The sequence below is a fragment of a genome, unplaced genomic scaffold, assembly GCF_019419815.1.
Source record: "Pyrus x bretschneideri cultivar Hongxiangsu unplaced genomic scaffold, Pyrus_bretschneideri_v1 Contig1, whole genome shotgun sequence".
In the NCBI taxonomy this organism is placed as follows: Eukaryota; Viridiplantae; Streptophyta; class Magnoliopsida; order Rosales; family Rosaceae; genus Pyrus; species Pyrus x bretschneideri.
Window position 1 is genome coordinate 12180600 of NW_025999390.1, and position 16007 is coordinate 12196606.

Below are 16007 nucleotides of genomic sequence, written 5' to 3' on the forward strand. Positions count from 1 at the left end.
TTTTCATGAAAAACATTTTCTTACTCAGCAACAATATTTTCTTATTAAATTCTTGCCAAGGGGCGTTCTTGATTGTTACAAGACATTTAGCGATTCTACAGACACTTGGCCTTTATTTGAACCTGCTTTTTCATAGATACCTATTTAGCTATTTTAGAAACACTTTAGCTTTCTTTGAAATTGCTTTTTCATAATTAAAATCGAGGGATCATTGCTACAATTTTCTCAATAAACAAAGATATACAAATATTGCGGATATGATTTTGGGTAATAAAATATGTTTTAATAGAAAAACCATTACATTAAATAATCTTCGTTAAAAGGCAAAGGTAAATTATAATTTCGCCCCTGGTGGAAAGGACCAATGTCACACCCCGAACCGGAAAGTCCACTTGGACTCTGAATCGAGTTATGCTGGCCGATACCTGGAGGGTGACGAAACCATCAAGTGTAGTGTAGTGGAAGAAGAATGTGAATAAATTTAAACCTAAAAGTGCCTAAACAAAAGAGTGCGCGGGTGAGGGGGATTAAACCCTTTTCACACATGATGTTTGAGCATAAGACAATATAGTAAATAGGATGAGGGTTATACCATTGAAGATAACCATCTCATGAGATTTTCCAGAACCCTCGTTTATACGTAAGCATAGCTACTAAACCTAGAGGGGCGAAAAACAAAGTTGAGTGGGTCAGCAAAACAACGTTTTGTAAAAACCTTTATTTTCGAATTTACTAACCCCTCGCCGTAAAACAAATATAGTTTCCTTAAAACATACTACATATACTTATGAAGATTTAATGTATGCCAACAAAATCGTGAGTTCCCAGAAACAAAATCGTGAGGGCGTGGTCGAGGCCCAAAATGGACAATATCATGCTACGGTGGAGTCGAGCCTGGGATGTGGTGGGGGCCTGGGTCGGGATGTGACAACCAATGATGCAACACATGATTGAGCTGAAAAATTGAATCAACTAATAAGTCCAATAGACTCTTTTGCAACTTCTCTAAAAGAAAAATTTACTGAAAACGAACTCAAATTCTTTCCTTTTTTTTGTCAAACAAATTTTTTCGTAGTTGAATCCATGATGGCTCACTTTTATTAGACTTTTATATTTAGCTTTACTTTTCGTTCATCATTTTTCTTATGGGTTCTAAATGTTAAAATGTTAATTTTTAAATCGCCAAAACGATCCCTGAGATTTGCATAACTCATCACTTTGGTCCCTGAGATTCCAAATTGATAAAAGTGGTCCCTGAGATTGTCCACCATCCATCATTTTGGTCCTTCCGTTAAAAACTCCGTTAAGTGTCCCAGAGCTCTTGGCCGGAAGTTTGGGCAATTTTCAAAGCTTCGTAACTCAATCGTTTCTTGACCAAATTCAACCCATAATATATCAAAATGAAGATAAGAAAGTGTCGAATAATATTATACTTATTTCAAAGCCCAGTGGTTTCCGGAGATGACCGGAAAATAGCCTCAAAGTTGACTGGTCCCAACGAAAACTGGAAAACTCGCTAGAAACTGGGTAAATTTTAAACATTCATAACTTCTTCAATACTCAATGAAATCAAGTGATTCAAAAATGAAAATTATACTTCTGGATGAGACAAAGAAAATGGTACCTTTTTCGACTACTAGATCGGCATGGTTTGGTCGGAAAACGGCTCGAAAGTGCTAACTTGAGACCAAGACAGCCACTTTCGAGCCGTTTTCGGGCAAAACCAAGGCGAGTTAGCCATCTAAGAAGGTACCATTCTCTTCATCTCATTGAGAAGTATGATTTTTGTTTTCGAATTACTTGATTTCATTGAGTATTGAAGAAGTTATGAACGTTTAAAGTTTACCCAGTTTCCGGTGAGTTTTTCGGTTTTCGCTCGGACCAGTCAACTTTGAGGCTATTTTCTGGCCATCTTCGGAAAGCATTGTGCTTAGAAATGATATAATCTTATTTTACACTTTCCTATCTTCATTTTGATATATTATGGGTCGAATTTGGTTGAGAAACGATTGAGTTACGAAACTTTGAAAATTATTCAAACTTCCGGCCAAGAGCTCCGAGACACGTAACGGAGTTTTTAACGGAATGACCAAAATGATGGATGGTGGACAATCTCAGGGACCACTTTTATTCATTTGGAATCTCAGGGACCAAAGTGATGATTTATGCAAATATCAGGGACCATTTTGACAATTTAGCCATTTTTATATTATACATGGGTGCAATGTGATGGGCTTTTCTAGGCTCCATACATGTGTTACATCAAGCCACTAACGGAACTTTTAACAGAATTAAATTGTGAAGACGGAATTGATGACTCACCCAATAAATAAATAAATAAAATCTATGAGTTTGAAACATAAAAAACTAAACTGACAGTCCCTAAAACTTAATGTTCTCCACATAAAACCCGACATAAGTTTTTTACTCGAATAAAATGCATTTACTAGAATCCACATCAGCAAATTCATTAATTATGTTTGACTTAATGCATTTAAAATTTTCTAGATGCCTAAAATGCCCATATTTGAATGTTTGATGTACACAATTAATGCCATGCAAATTATAAGGGAGAATTAATAATTTTACTAAAAAAATATTTGTTAAATTCAGTGCCTAATATATAATAACAATAAAACATGTCTAATATATTGACATGCTTAATTAAGTCACTAAAATTATATTTTAATATTAATGTAGGTAAATTATTCACACACATATATAAAAAAATGACTAATATATGTAAAATTTCATCCAAAATAACTTACCAAACAAAATGTTATTATTCAAATATTGCACCTACTATTAAAATTTTAAAATGTTAAATTGCTCAAAATAATTCTATCTATGTAAAATACATGAAAATAATTTACCTAAATAATAAACAAACCCAATATATGCAAATAATTTACCTACATAATAAAGAAATATTATTTTATTTAATACTAATTTACCTACAAAATATTATTAATTTACCTACAAAAAATATTATTTGCTAATCATAAATTTACAAATAGGTAAATTAATTACATATATTTTTTTAACATATATGTTAGTACTGCGCATATATATATATTTGAATGTATAGTAGTACCGTATACATATAGGTAAATTACATGTATATTGAACTTTTAGTAGTATGACATACTTTTGAATGTATTTATGTGTGAGCGTGTGTGTGTATAATTTATATATGTTAGGGTTAATAGTATGTGCAATAATGATTTGTTCATTATAATTAAGGTAAGTAATAATATTTATTGATTTGATTTGAATATTGTGGCATAAGTTGTAAATATTTTGTAATAATAGGTCAATTACTTTTCTATTTCGTAGTTTTTTTCAAATTTGGATTTTATTTGGATGTTTAGAATTAGGTGGGTTTATCAAGGAAATAAGAGTTGTAAGGGTCCATATCTAAAGAACCCAAAACTAAACTGGCATCCTGTTAAAGGCTTAAAAGCATAAAGGTAATTAGTGATAAAATCTTTATATGTTATTGGTGCTTGGAAAGTCTTTCCTAGTCATAATCCTATCGGAGAATCTTAAAAGGAACTTGGAAAGTATCTCTTATTGTGCGATTAGCAAAAGCTAGAAGAGAAAAGAGAAATATGAGCTATCTAATACAAGAACAACTTATATAAAATGGGTTTCTCACTATATGGTATCTTAATTTACTAAAATTATAATAGTTTTAAAAAACTTATACATATGATTATTTTATTGAAACGTAACTCTGTAGTGGCGGTGAACTTGCATTTATTGAACGGGTGATTTAGGCTTTTGAACATCAAAGCTAAAAAAGTCGACATGAAAAGAAAGAGTTGAAAATGAAAAATAAACTTGGTGGCGAAGGTATTGTAAACTGTAAAGCTACAATCTTGTCAAGAAAGCCATCAGTGCTGATTGGCTTTTCGTGAAAAGCATTTTCTTACTCAGCAACAATATTTTCTAATTAAATTCTTGCCAAGGGGCGTTCTTGATTGTTATAACACATTCAACTATTCTACAAACACTTGGGCTTTATTTGAAATTGCTTTTTCATAAATACTTATTTAGCTATTTAGAAACACTTTAGCTTTCTTTGAAAGTATTTTTTCCTAATTAAAATCGAGGGACCATTGACACACCCCGACCGAAATCAGGGCATGCTGGTCTTCACGTGAGGGTGACATAATCATGTACATAGTGCGGAAGCTAAGAATAATAATAAAAGTATGAACAAATACCAAGCTACACACAAGGTAGTTAACATACATGTGCAAGCGTAAGTGTGGAAAATAATATCCAGAGCACAGAAAACCTAGTGCAGTCCAGAGGAACAAACACCAACTAAAACACACCCAGAAAGGGTCCTACATTGGTGATAATCTGTCAGATATGCCATGAATCCCTTGAGAGCCACCAAAAGAGCAATCCAAACTAGAACCTGGAGGGGCGCAAAACAGAAAGTGTGAGTGGGCAAAAACAAAGCTTTTCAAAATCATTTCATTAACAAAGTTCTAACCCCTCACCGTAAAACCTGTATAGTTTTCCAGAAAATAGAATATATACACATATAGAAAACATGCTCAGAAAATATGCCATGTCGAATGCCTCCACATAAAATGTAAGTAAACCAGGTAATGTCAAACAATGTAATGTAATCTGTCAGTCAGAGTCACCTAACGTGACCTGTACGGCTGAATCTAGAGCTCAAATCTCCAACTCACTAACTATACCTACACACGAGTCGGAACCACCTAAAGTGGTTTGTACGACAGGATTTGGTGTAAATAAGTACGCTCAAGTGCTACAATCATGTGAAGACTGGGCGAATAATCGTGGGTCACCTACGAGTTGGAACCACCTATAGTGGTCTGTACGACAAGACTGTGCACCTAACTTGGATCCAAGATGAGTGTGTGGTGCGGGAGGTGAACATTAGGTAAAGGACTGTGCCCTACTCTGGGCGGGAGCACTAACACCGGGGGTGCAGGTTATGAGCTTTCTAAGCATCATACATCATTACCAATCACAAACATAAACCATAACTTACCTGACACTTACTTGTATGTTCGCAACACCAAACATACATATATGCAACCACTAATGCATAAATAAATAGGCAAACGCAATGCATGGCTTTTAAAACATATAAACATTTCATTTCATTTTCTGGGAAAATCACAAGTATATAGGTATATACGAAAAACCAAAAGCCCACTCACTAGTATGTAGAAGGGTCGTATCCCCTTTGCCTCGAGTGACTACGCTCGTCATTGGGATAGGTCTCACCTATATACGAAACAACTATAAAAACGTTAATTTAAAGCACATAACCAAAACTAGGTAATAACTTCTCATACAATGCTCAAATGGGGTGCATGAATACACCAACGTGATCTACTCAACCTCACGAACATCCCCATATTTTAAAAATAATTTTCTGACCTCCACGGGCCGCCACGCGCCGCCACGTGCTAGGCACGCTGACGGCGCCAGTTAACACCGTCATGTATATTCTATTAAAACTAACAGATTCTGTTAAAGTTAACGTAACGCCGTTAGGAATATTCCGTCCAAACTGAAGGAATATTCCGTCATCTTCTCCGGCACACCTCCGGTGCCATCGCCGTTGCCGGAAAAACGGGAAATTTTCAAATCTTTGTTTCTCACTTGATTTTCAACCAAATTTCAAGAAATTTGCACCAAAATGAAGCTTACAACACGTAGAACAAAACCTTGCCACTTTCAAGCCTTGAAATTCATGGAATCTTGCTGGAGAAACTTCACAAAATCTGGCCAAACTTGCAACTCACGATCCCGACGTCCAAAACCTTCCAACGAACCACCCCGAGCTTCCTAAGGACCTCATTAAGCTTCCTACAAGCTTCAAATTCCCTGAAAAACAACATTTTACGTATGCATGAACAGTCACCAAAATCGGGGTTCCATGGTTCGACATGAAATCGAAGGATTTCTTATCTGAAATGGGTATGGTTGAACTCGTATGAACCTCACGAACCCAACGGTAAAGTTCTTTACTTCGATCTATGACGTTTTTGAGTGCTTTGGTTCTTATCCGTACGAAAACATAGAAGGGAGAGAGAGAGAGACACGGGACAGAAAGAAGATGAGGATGAGAGTATGGGTGTGTGTGTGTGGTCCAGATGTAGCCAACCAAAACCCCAAAACAACCACACAACGAAACATAACCACTAGGGGCAAAACCATCATTTCACACCTTGCAAAAAATCCGGGACGGGCTGTCACAACCATTGCTACAATTTTCTCAATAAATAAACATATACAAAGATTGCGGATATGATTTTTGGTAATAAAATATGTTTTAATAGAACAACCATTACATTAAATAATCTTCGTTAAAAAGGCAAAGTTAAACTGTAATTTCGCCCTTGGTGGGAAGGACCAATGATGCAACACATGATTGAGTTGAAAAACCGAATCAACTAATAAGTCCAATAGACTATTCTGCAACTTCTTTAGCAATGTGATCGGTTTTTCTAGGCTCCATTCGTGTGATTCATACCTTTAACAGAATCAAACTGTGAGGATGGAATTGATGACCCACCCAATAAATAAAAGATGAAATTGATGAGTTTGAAACATAAAAAAACTAAACTGGCATCCCATTAAAGGCTTAAAAGCATAAGGATCATTAGTGATAAAATCTTTATATGTTATTGGTGCTTGGAAAGTCTTTCCTAGTCAAAATCTTATCGGAGAATCTTAAAAGGTACTTGGAAAGTATCTCCTAGTGTATGTTAGCAAAAGCTAGAAGAGAAAAGAGAAATATGAGCTGTCTAATATAAGAACAACTTATATGAAACGAGTTTTTCATTATTTGGTATCTTAATTTACTAAAATTATAATAGTTTGAAAAAAAAAAAACTAATGAAAAATGTTTGAAAACTTTGAGTTTTAAATATACAGACAAAATAAAGGGTAAAATGAATAGTACCAAGATTGACTTTTAGTATAAAAATGTGATTGTTCATTAAAATAAACAGTACTGAAACCTTTTCATTAAAATTCACAATATTGAAATGTAACTCTGTAGTGACGGTGAATTAGCATTTATTGAACGGATGATTTAGTCTTTTGAATATCAAAGCTAAAAAAGCCGACATGAAAAGAAAAAGTTGAAAATGAAAAATAAACCTGGTGACGAAGGTATTGTAAACAGTAAAGCTACAATCTTGTCAAGCAAGTCATCAATGCTGATTGGCTGTTCGTGAAAAGCATTTTCTTATTTCGCAACGATATTTTCTTATTAAATTCTTGTCAATGGGCGTTCTTGATTTTTATAACATTATATATACTAAAAGCCAGTTGAGTTTGGCACTGTTCAGCAATAATAAAAGGGCGGAAATGCCCTTCAAATAATTTTCTCAGCTGGGTTTCTCTCGGCTTCTGTACAGTGAAAGGGCTGTTTTGCCCTTTTGATTCCACGCTTCCATCATCCGTGTATGTTTTGGCTTTGGTTATTCTGGATCTTTCTTTTGCTTTCGCCAATTCTCTCTCGCATATCTCCAGTTGCTTTGTTTCTCGCCGTCTTTTTTCTTCGCCTTCGCTTCTGTTTTCTTTATCGTGTTGCTTCGTTGTTCAAAACGTCGACCATTTTGCTTAGTTGTTCTTCGATTAATGGTCACAGTTGTTAAATTCTCTGCCTTTTTGGTTCGATTCCAATAATTTTTTGGGTTTTTGGTTGGTTGGATCCGGGTTTTCCAAGTAAGTTTTACATGTATATTACCGCACGGGGTTTCGATTTTCCATTTTTTTTGGATTCTTTTTGTTAATATCTCATGGGCTTTGCTTTTTGATTTCAGAAATTTTGTGCCCATCTTGGGTTCGCTTCGGACTTGGTTGCGACCGATCTAATCCGGCGTTTCCAGGTGAGTTTTGCATGTTTATCAGCTTATATGGTTTCGATCTTTTGTTTTTCGTTGGATCGTTGTTGTGCGTGTCTGATGCGTTTTATTTTCCAGATTCGGGAAACGGTCCCTTTCAGATTTTTGGATTTTCGATTCTGATTCTTGGAACTCTTTATGCTAAAGGTATATAAATGTATTATTTGTTTTTTCCTTTGTTCCCTTTGCGGCTGAATTTTTTTTTTTTTTTTTGGTTTTGTTTCGGTGATTTGGGACCTTTTTTGTGTGTGTTTGGGTTGTTAATTGGTGAATCTATGGGGTTTTGTGATTTTGGATTTAGGAATGGGTTTTATGTTGAAATTTCCTTTTTGAGATTTTGGATTTAGAAATGGATTTTCATTTGAATTATTTTTTATTTTTTATTTTTTTTATTTTTTATTTTTTATTTTTTATTTTTTGTGACTTTGTGGATATTGGGTTGTTGATGAGATCCAAGGGCGGAGATCGGGATGAGAAGAAGATATTGAGAGGTTTGGTTTCATCTTCTACTCTCTCTCCATAACCGTTAATCCCCATTACCTTTCAATTTCATCTTCTACTCTCTCTCACTCTCTCGCTCTCCTCTGCTCTCAAATGGCTCTTGAGGTCGCTGTCAAGGCCGCTTTGGGCGCCCCTCATCTTCTCGGCGATTGTACGTTCACAATTCTCTCTATTTCCCTCGATTTCCTTTTTGGGGTTTGATCAAATTTTGCTACTTTGGTAAAATTTTCCATCTTTTGCTTCTGACAGGCCCTTCCAGCCAAAGGATTCTTCTAACCTTGGAGGAGAAGAAAGTGCCCTACAAATTGCACTTAATCAATCTTAGCGACAAACCCAGTGGTATTTTACTTGGTTTGAATTTTTGATCCCGAAAATACATGCAGGCATAGATGGAAATATGTGATTTTTGTACTTTTAATGGATTTTGGTGTATATTTTTTGGAGTGTATGAGGAATTGGGTTTGGGGTTTTTGTTGGTGATTTGTAGGTTTACGGAAGTGAATCCAGAAGGGAAGGTGTCTGTCACTGAGGATAAACTTTTTGTCTTCACGTTAGCACTATTGCTTTTTCCTACCAGTCATTGGTGTGCTAATAGTGTTGAGAACAATGCCTAATTTAGTTTAACTCTTCTCATTTTGATAATTACCTTTTCCACTGCCTTCTTGAACTTGGAATTAGTTTGATAGCATTTTGGTTTTAAGCGTTTATAAAATATTTCATTCCAATGAATAAGTCATTGATCTATTAACTCTTATTTGTTGAAGATTTAGTGCTAAAAGCTATGAGTTACAAGTATTACATTCCATTCACCAAGTCATTGATATATTTAATTCTTATTCGCTAGAGGATTGATATTTTAACTCTTCTCATCTTTGCTGCAGCCAATAACAAGAATAAACATTCTCCATTGCTTCGCCCGACTCTACCAACAAATTGAAACCTAAACATTAAAATTTCATGACAACGATTTCACCCATTTATCATAAAATTGGTAGACATAACTTCATACCATCTCAGAGCAGAAATAAAGGTTTTAATTTTCTTTTACTCTGTTATTGCTCACTCTCTGCTTAATTTTCCTCAATTTAAGTCTCCAAACAAGCTACTGTTTGTAAGTCCTATCAATCTTCAATTTTTATTTTTCTTGCTTTGATTTCAGTTCTTTTATTACTAATTTTAATCATTTGTGTCCACTACTGATATCTTGTTATGTTAGTTTGAAAATGTGTCCCTTTGAATTTTAAAATTTGGCAAATTATTTGAAGCAATTCTAATTTTAGCTTTATGGACTTTACAAATAGGAAGATGAGGAGACAAAAAGAAGTACAAGGGGATGCATTTAGCTTCCACTTTTGAGGTTCCAGGCACCCAAAATCTGTCATACTGGTGAGCTCAAAAAAAAAAAAAAAAATCTCATTTTGATATAAAGTTTGGATTTTCAAGTCTGGATTGGATTTAATTTTACATTTAATTTGATGGGTTTGATTTATATGCAAGGACTTTGCTTTTATTAATGCATAAAATATTAATTAAATTTTAATTAAGATGCTAACTTTGTAGGTACCCTAGAATTAACAATGTAGCTGGAGTTCTCCACTGGCTTAAGCACAGTGGAGAACTCAAGTACAAAACTCTCTATCTGTTTCTCAATCCTGGAACCTTTGGCCTCTGCAAGAAGGTTCGTCTCTCTTTCTCTCTCTCACACTTTTTTTTTTTTTTAATTCGTAATCGAATTTCCTTTGCATAAATGATAGATCTGTTGCAGTGTAGCTGCAAATCCTACCCTTTGTTTGTTACTTTGTTCCAATTGTTGCAATCAAATTTTCATTGTTTATTTGGTCAATTCTTGCATTGTTTTATTTGGTGAATTCTCGATTAACGACTGGTTCTTCTTGCTTGGTCTAATTAGGTAACTTAAGAATTTCATCTGTTGATTAAATTTCATGTGAGAATTTTTTTTTGTCCTGATGGATCTTTTTTTTTTTTTTTTTTTTTTACCATTATTCAAATTTTTTTTAAATTATGTAGCCGATGAGTTCGGTATTTCTTTGGAGTCTCTGCAAGTTTAAAGTAATCTATGTTGTTATTTTGATTGTGCGTTTGGTGACTGATGCTATTTTAATTAGAATGTTTTCAATTTAGTGTCATCTTAATCTCAATGGGTTTTTATGATATGCCTTATCAGTGAATTTATCTACATTTTTCAATGTTGGTCTCGACGATTGTGATCACTGCACTCTGGATTTTGTTTGAATTCCCAAATTTTGTCGAACATTTGACAAGTGCTCCTTCAATAAATTTCAAGTAAAGAACGTCTAAATATGACAATTTTAGGGTTTCAAATTCATTGGAAAATATGAAATAATATTGCATAATTTCTGATTAATGTGAAAAATTGGTACTTTTGTAGTGATATATGCTTTTGGAGAAAGTTGTAAAGTTTGATACTTTCCAGCTTTAATCTAATTTTTCCATTGTCTTAAGGTATAGATCCCCGCATTTAATTTACTTTTTCATTTCAGAAGCAATTTGAAGGATTAAAATGTTGTCATTTGGTATAGATGATTGTGGTTTAGCAAATTGATAGTGAGATGGAACACTCCTAACTATGTTGTAAGTTCGAATCACTCATCCTATAAGAGTTGCTTCATAATTGTAATATTCAAAACTAGATGGCTTTTTCAGTTATGGTTCGATTATTATTTTCCTTTTCAATTGTTATTCTTCATTTTTGATGTGGTTGCTGTTTGTGATTTCCATTCAATGTGATCCGTACTCTCAGTTTTCTTTTCAGAATTCCTCTCTTTGCCTTTTCCCAATGTTAATATTTTTCTCCATGATAGAAATTTTAAGGTCCATGTTAATATATATATATATATATATTTTTTTTTCCATTTAGATCCTACAAGTTAAAGGTATTGATGACAGAATTAAATTCAACATTGCTCATTGTTCCTTATTGTAGATAAGGTTGTATAGCAGCAAAACGTAGCACCGCAGCTTCGCGCGGGCAGTCTTGCTAGTATTTAGCTATTCTACAAACACATGGGCTTTATTTGAAACTTTTTTTTTTTTTAATTTATTTATTTATAAATACTAGCCTTCATGGCATGCGCTCATACGTGTACATAAGATATTTTTTGAATCACGGCGTACTAAGCGCAACTTACATGTGTTAAATGTATTTATATGTGTGGATTGACAAAAGAAAAGTCAAATATTTGAAGTAAATGAATAATCTTAAATCATGCTAGAAAAAACCCCTCATAAACCAATCATGGTGGAAGAACTATTGCTACAATGGGTTTAAAATTGAGGGACCAGTGCTCCAATTGAGTTAAAGTTGAAAACCTTTTCTTTAGGTGGGTTAAAGTTGAGGAATCATTACTACAATTTTCTCATTTGATTTTTCATATGTGCCACTTTGATTCAGCGTCGCATGCGTGGTACATGACTTATTTTGACGAAGGTTGTAGCGGAGTCGACGAAAATGATTATGATTGCACTTTTTATGAGGGACCAATAGTCCAGATTTTTAGTTGAGTGACCATTACTATAATTAAATTAAAATCGATTGACCATTACTACAATTTTCTCAACACACAAAGATATAGAAATAATAAAATATGTTTTAATAGAACAACCATTCATTAAATAATCTTTGTTAAAAGGCAGAGGTAAATTGTAATTTCGCCCTTGGTGGAAAGGACCAACAATGCAGCACATGATTGAGTTGAAAAACCGAATCAACTAATAAGTCCAATAGACTTTTCTAGAAAAAAGATTCATCGAAAACAAACTCAAATTCTTTCGTTTTTTTTTTTTTTTTGGTCAAACAAATTTTTTTTTTTTTTTGTCATACAAAATTTTTTCGTAGTTGAATCCATGATGGCTGTCACATCCCCGTCCGGACCCCCACCACATCTCGGGCTAGACTTCACCGTAGTACGGTATTGTCCGTTTTGGGTCCCAACCACGCCCTCACAGTTTTGTTTCTGAGAACTCACACGAGAACTTCCCAGTAGGTTACCCAACCTGGGAATGTTCTGGCCCCATACTCGCATAACTTCGGAGTTTCTACAGAACCCGAAGTAAATGAGCTCCCAAAATGCCTTGTGCTAGGTAGAGATGAGAATATACATATAAGGCTTATAGGATCCACTTCCCTGGGCGATGTGGGATGATACGATCCACTTCCATGGGTGATGTGGGATGTTACAATCCAACCCCCTTAGGGCTCGACATCCTTGTCGGCATACTTCCGACCAGAGATTGGCTCTGATACAAATTGTCACATCCCGGCCCGGACCCCCACCACATCCCAGGCTCGACTCCACCGTAGCACGATATTGTCCGCTTTGCCCCGACCATGCCCTCACGGTTTTGTTTCTGGGAACTCACACGAGAACTTCCCAGCGGGTCACCTAACTTGGGAATGCTCTGGCCTTGTACTCGCATAACTTCGGAGTTCCTACGGAATCCGAACCCAGTGAGCTCCCAAAAGGTCTCGAGCTAAGTAGAGATGAGAATATACATATAAGGTTTACAGGATCCACTGCCCTGCGCGATGTGGAATGTTACAATGGCTCACTTTTATTAGGCTTTTAAATTTAGCTTTGCTTTTCCTTTTTCATTACGGGTTCTAAATTTTAAACTATTAATTTTTATATTATACATGGATGCAATGTGATGGGCTTTTATAGGCTTCATACGTGTGCTACATCAAGCCACTAATGGAACTTTTAACAGAATCAAATTGTGAGGACGAAATTGATGACTCAGCCAATAAATCAAAGATGAAATTGATGTGTTTAAAACATAGAAAACTAAATTGGTATCCCGTTAAAAGGTTTAAAAGCATAAAGATTATTAGTGATAAAATATTTATATGTTATTGGTTCTTGGAAAGTCTTTCCTAGTCAAAATTCTATCGGAGAATCTTAAAAGGTACTTGAAAAGCATCTCCTAGTGTGTGACTAGCAAAAACTAGAAGAGAAAAGAGAAACATGTACAGTCTAATAAACAACATATATGAAACGAGTTCTTCACTATACAGTATTTTAATTTACTAAAATAATAATAATTTTATAAAACTTATACGTATGAGTGTTTTATTGAAATGCAACTTTGTAGTAGTGGTAAACTCACATTTATTGAACGGGTGATTTAGGCTTTTGAATATTAAAGCTAAAAAAGCCGGCATGAAAAGAAAGAGTTGAAAATAAAAGATAAACTTGATGACAAAGGTATTGTAAACAATAAAGCCACAATCTTGTAAAGAAAGCCATTAGTGTTGATTGACTTCTCGTGAAAAATATTTTCTTACTCAGCAACAACAGTTTCTTATTAAATTCTTGCCAAGGGACGTTCTTGATTGTTATAACACATCTAGCTATTCTGCAAACATTTGGGCTTTATTTGAAACTGCTTTTTTATATATAAAGATTATGGTTTTCTTGGGCTGCTGCAACTTAACGGTGTGTTCAGCCATGGATTCTGCTTCTGTGAAAACGTTCCTGCTCGATGTTAGAGCTTCTGCGAATTCGTTGTTGTCGCAGTACGAGCCTCTGGTTCTGGTTTCTGCTGCTCTCTTTGCTCTCCTTGCTCTCCTTGTCTCTTCCACGCTTCAATCGGCTATCCATGGCCTGCGGGAGAAGGGACTCAAAGCCACACTCCTAGGGTTCTTCATGAGCTCCATCAAGTCAGTGACCTTTCTGCACAATAACACTCAGTTCCGCTATTATTTGTTAAATTTGGATATAATCTGTAATGTATTTGTTGGGTTTTGTTTAATTTTGTAAATTGCAGGTTGGTTCCTGGCGTCAAGAGTTGCATCGAAGCTGGGAAGCAAAAGGTCTGTTTTTTTATATATAAAGATTTCACCTTTATTTCAATTTCTATTTTTTTGTTTTAAATTTTGATTTCTGGCGCCTGTTGGCTGGTTTCTGCTGCCAATTTATGCATTTTCTTGAGAGAGTGAATATTAGTGCCACACAGGACTGTGCATTTTGTTGTCTCTTGAAAGATGAACATTCAATGCAGTTTGTTCAGAGGCTGTTGATGTGCAATCAATAGCTCAGTTGTGATTTATTTGAGGATTTTAACGAAAAATTCGTAGTACTGTTCAATTTAACGAAAAATTACATTTTTATACTAAAAAGTCAAATTTGGTACTATTCATTTTACCTTTTATTTTGTCCATATAGTTAAAACTCAAAATTTTCAAACCATTTTCATTAGTTTTTCTTTATTTTTATCCTTAAGGGTTTTATTGTATTAAATGTTTGAACTGGTCCCCCTCCCCTTAGTTCTTAACTACAAGAGTAAATTATAACAATGATCTTTCAACTTTAATCAAATTAGAGTAATGATCTATCAATTAAAAACTTATTACCATTGGTCCCTCAATTTTAATCAAACTGGAGAAATGGTCCTTTAATTTTAACTCAATTGGAGTAATGGTCTCTCAACTTTAACCCAATTCTAGCAATGATCCTTCTAACATAACTCGTTTTCACAAACTTCTGACGAAGTTCATGAAAATGACCCTAGTTACACGTTTTAATAAGTTGAGGGACTCCAAATGTAGCCATGGTCATTACAACATAACTTATTTTGACAAAATTATGACGAAGTTGACAAAAAGGAACATAGCTACACATTTTGATGAGTTGAGGGACCATAGTTGTACGTTTTTATGAGTTGAGAATCAATATTAATAATTTTTAATTGAGGTACTATTACTCTAATCAAGTTAAAATTAAAAAACCATTGCTACAATTTAATTTATCAGCAAAGAATTGAATTTTAAAGGGGCATTCTCTTTAGTAAGGCTATCTCCAACCAAAGGTTCCAGAGGGCCAGAGGGTCGAAAATAGCTCCAAAACCGTCTCCAACCGAGGGCTAGGTCAGAGGGCTGTGGAATCTCTAAGGCCCCATGGAATCGGAGATGGCTAGAGGGCGGGAGGGGTGGCTGCCAGCCCAGGGGTGGCCAAAAAATATAACATTCCTGTCTGTTATAATCGATAGGATTGCTTAAAAAAAGTTTGAATACAATGGCTAGCCTAGCCGTTGTATTCAATTTTTTTTTTTTTTGGTTTTTTGGGTCAATTTTTTTTTTTTAAATTCTTAAAAATTCTTATTTTTTTCCCTATAAATACCTAAACCATTCATTAAATTTAAGTTCTAATTTTTTTGGTTTTTTAGGCCAGTTATCGTTGTAGTTTTTAAATTTAAGTTGTTGGATTTGAATTTAAATTGTTGTAATTTTTAAATTTAAATAATAAATTATGTTTGGCCCTATAACCCTTTGGCTCTCGGTTGGAGACGGTTTTTCGTGACAGGGCTAAAACGAGCCCTATGGCCCTTTGGCCCTCAGTTGGAGACTGGAGGAAAATATGGTCATATACTGTACATTCAAATATTAATATCTTGAAGAATCTCTTGAAGGACCAGAGGTTTAAAACGAACCGTCTGAGCAGCCATCGGTTGGTTGGAAGTGGTCTAAGCCTTTCAAATTTCGTCCCTGCCGTTAACAAGTGACATAATCTCTCGGTTCCCAATAAAAAAAGGCTGCACGCTTTCAGTCAGAAA

At 34.7% G+C, this 16007-nt stretch overlaps 2 long non-coding RNA genes across 4 annotated transcripts; both read left to right on the plus strand.

The window, feature by feature from the left end:
- Positions 1-7308: 7308 nt before the first annotated feature.
- LOC125478377 lies at positions 7309-8392 on the plus strand. The gene is made up of 4 exons (XR_007259200.1): positions 7309-7734; positions 7833-7898; positions 7992-8060; positions 8371-8392. It is a non-coding gene; the product is annotated as an uncharacterized LOC125478377 (long non-coding RNA).
- Positions 8393-8501: 109 nt separating this feature from the next.
- Positions 8502-15878, plus strand: LOC125478368. 3 transcript variants are annotated; one of them, XR_007259199.1, is made up of 8 exons: positions 8502-8565; positions 8664-8753; positions 8902-9800; positions 9975-10092; positions 10937-11027; positions 13859-14115; positions 14223-14268; positions 15864-15878. It is a non-coding gene; the product is annotated as an uncharacterized LOC125478368 (long non-coding RNA). The 3 variants fall into 3 exon arrangements; XR_007259198.1 differs by lacking the exon at positions 15864-15878 and having other exon boundaries at positions 14223-14502; XR_007259197.1 differs by lacking the exons at positions 13859-14115; positions 14223-14268; positions 15864-15878 and adding an exon at positions 11380-11598.
- Positions 15879-16007: the final 129 nt, after the last annotated feature.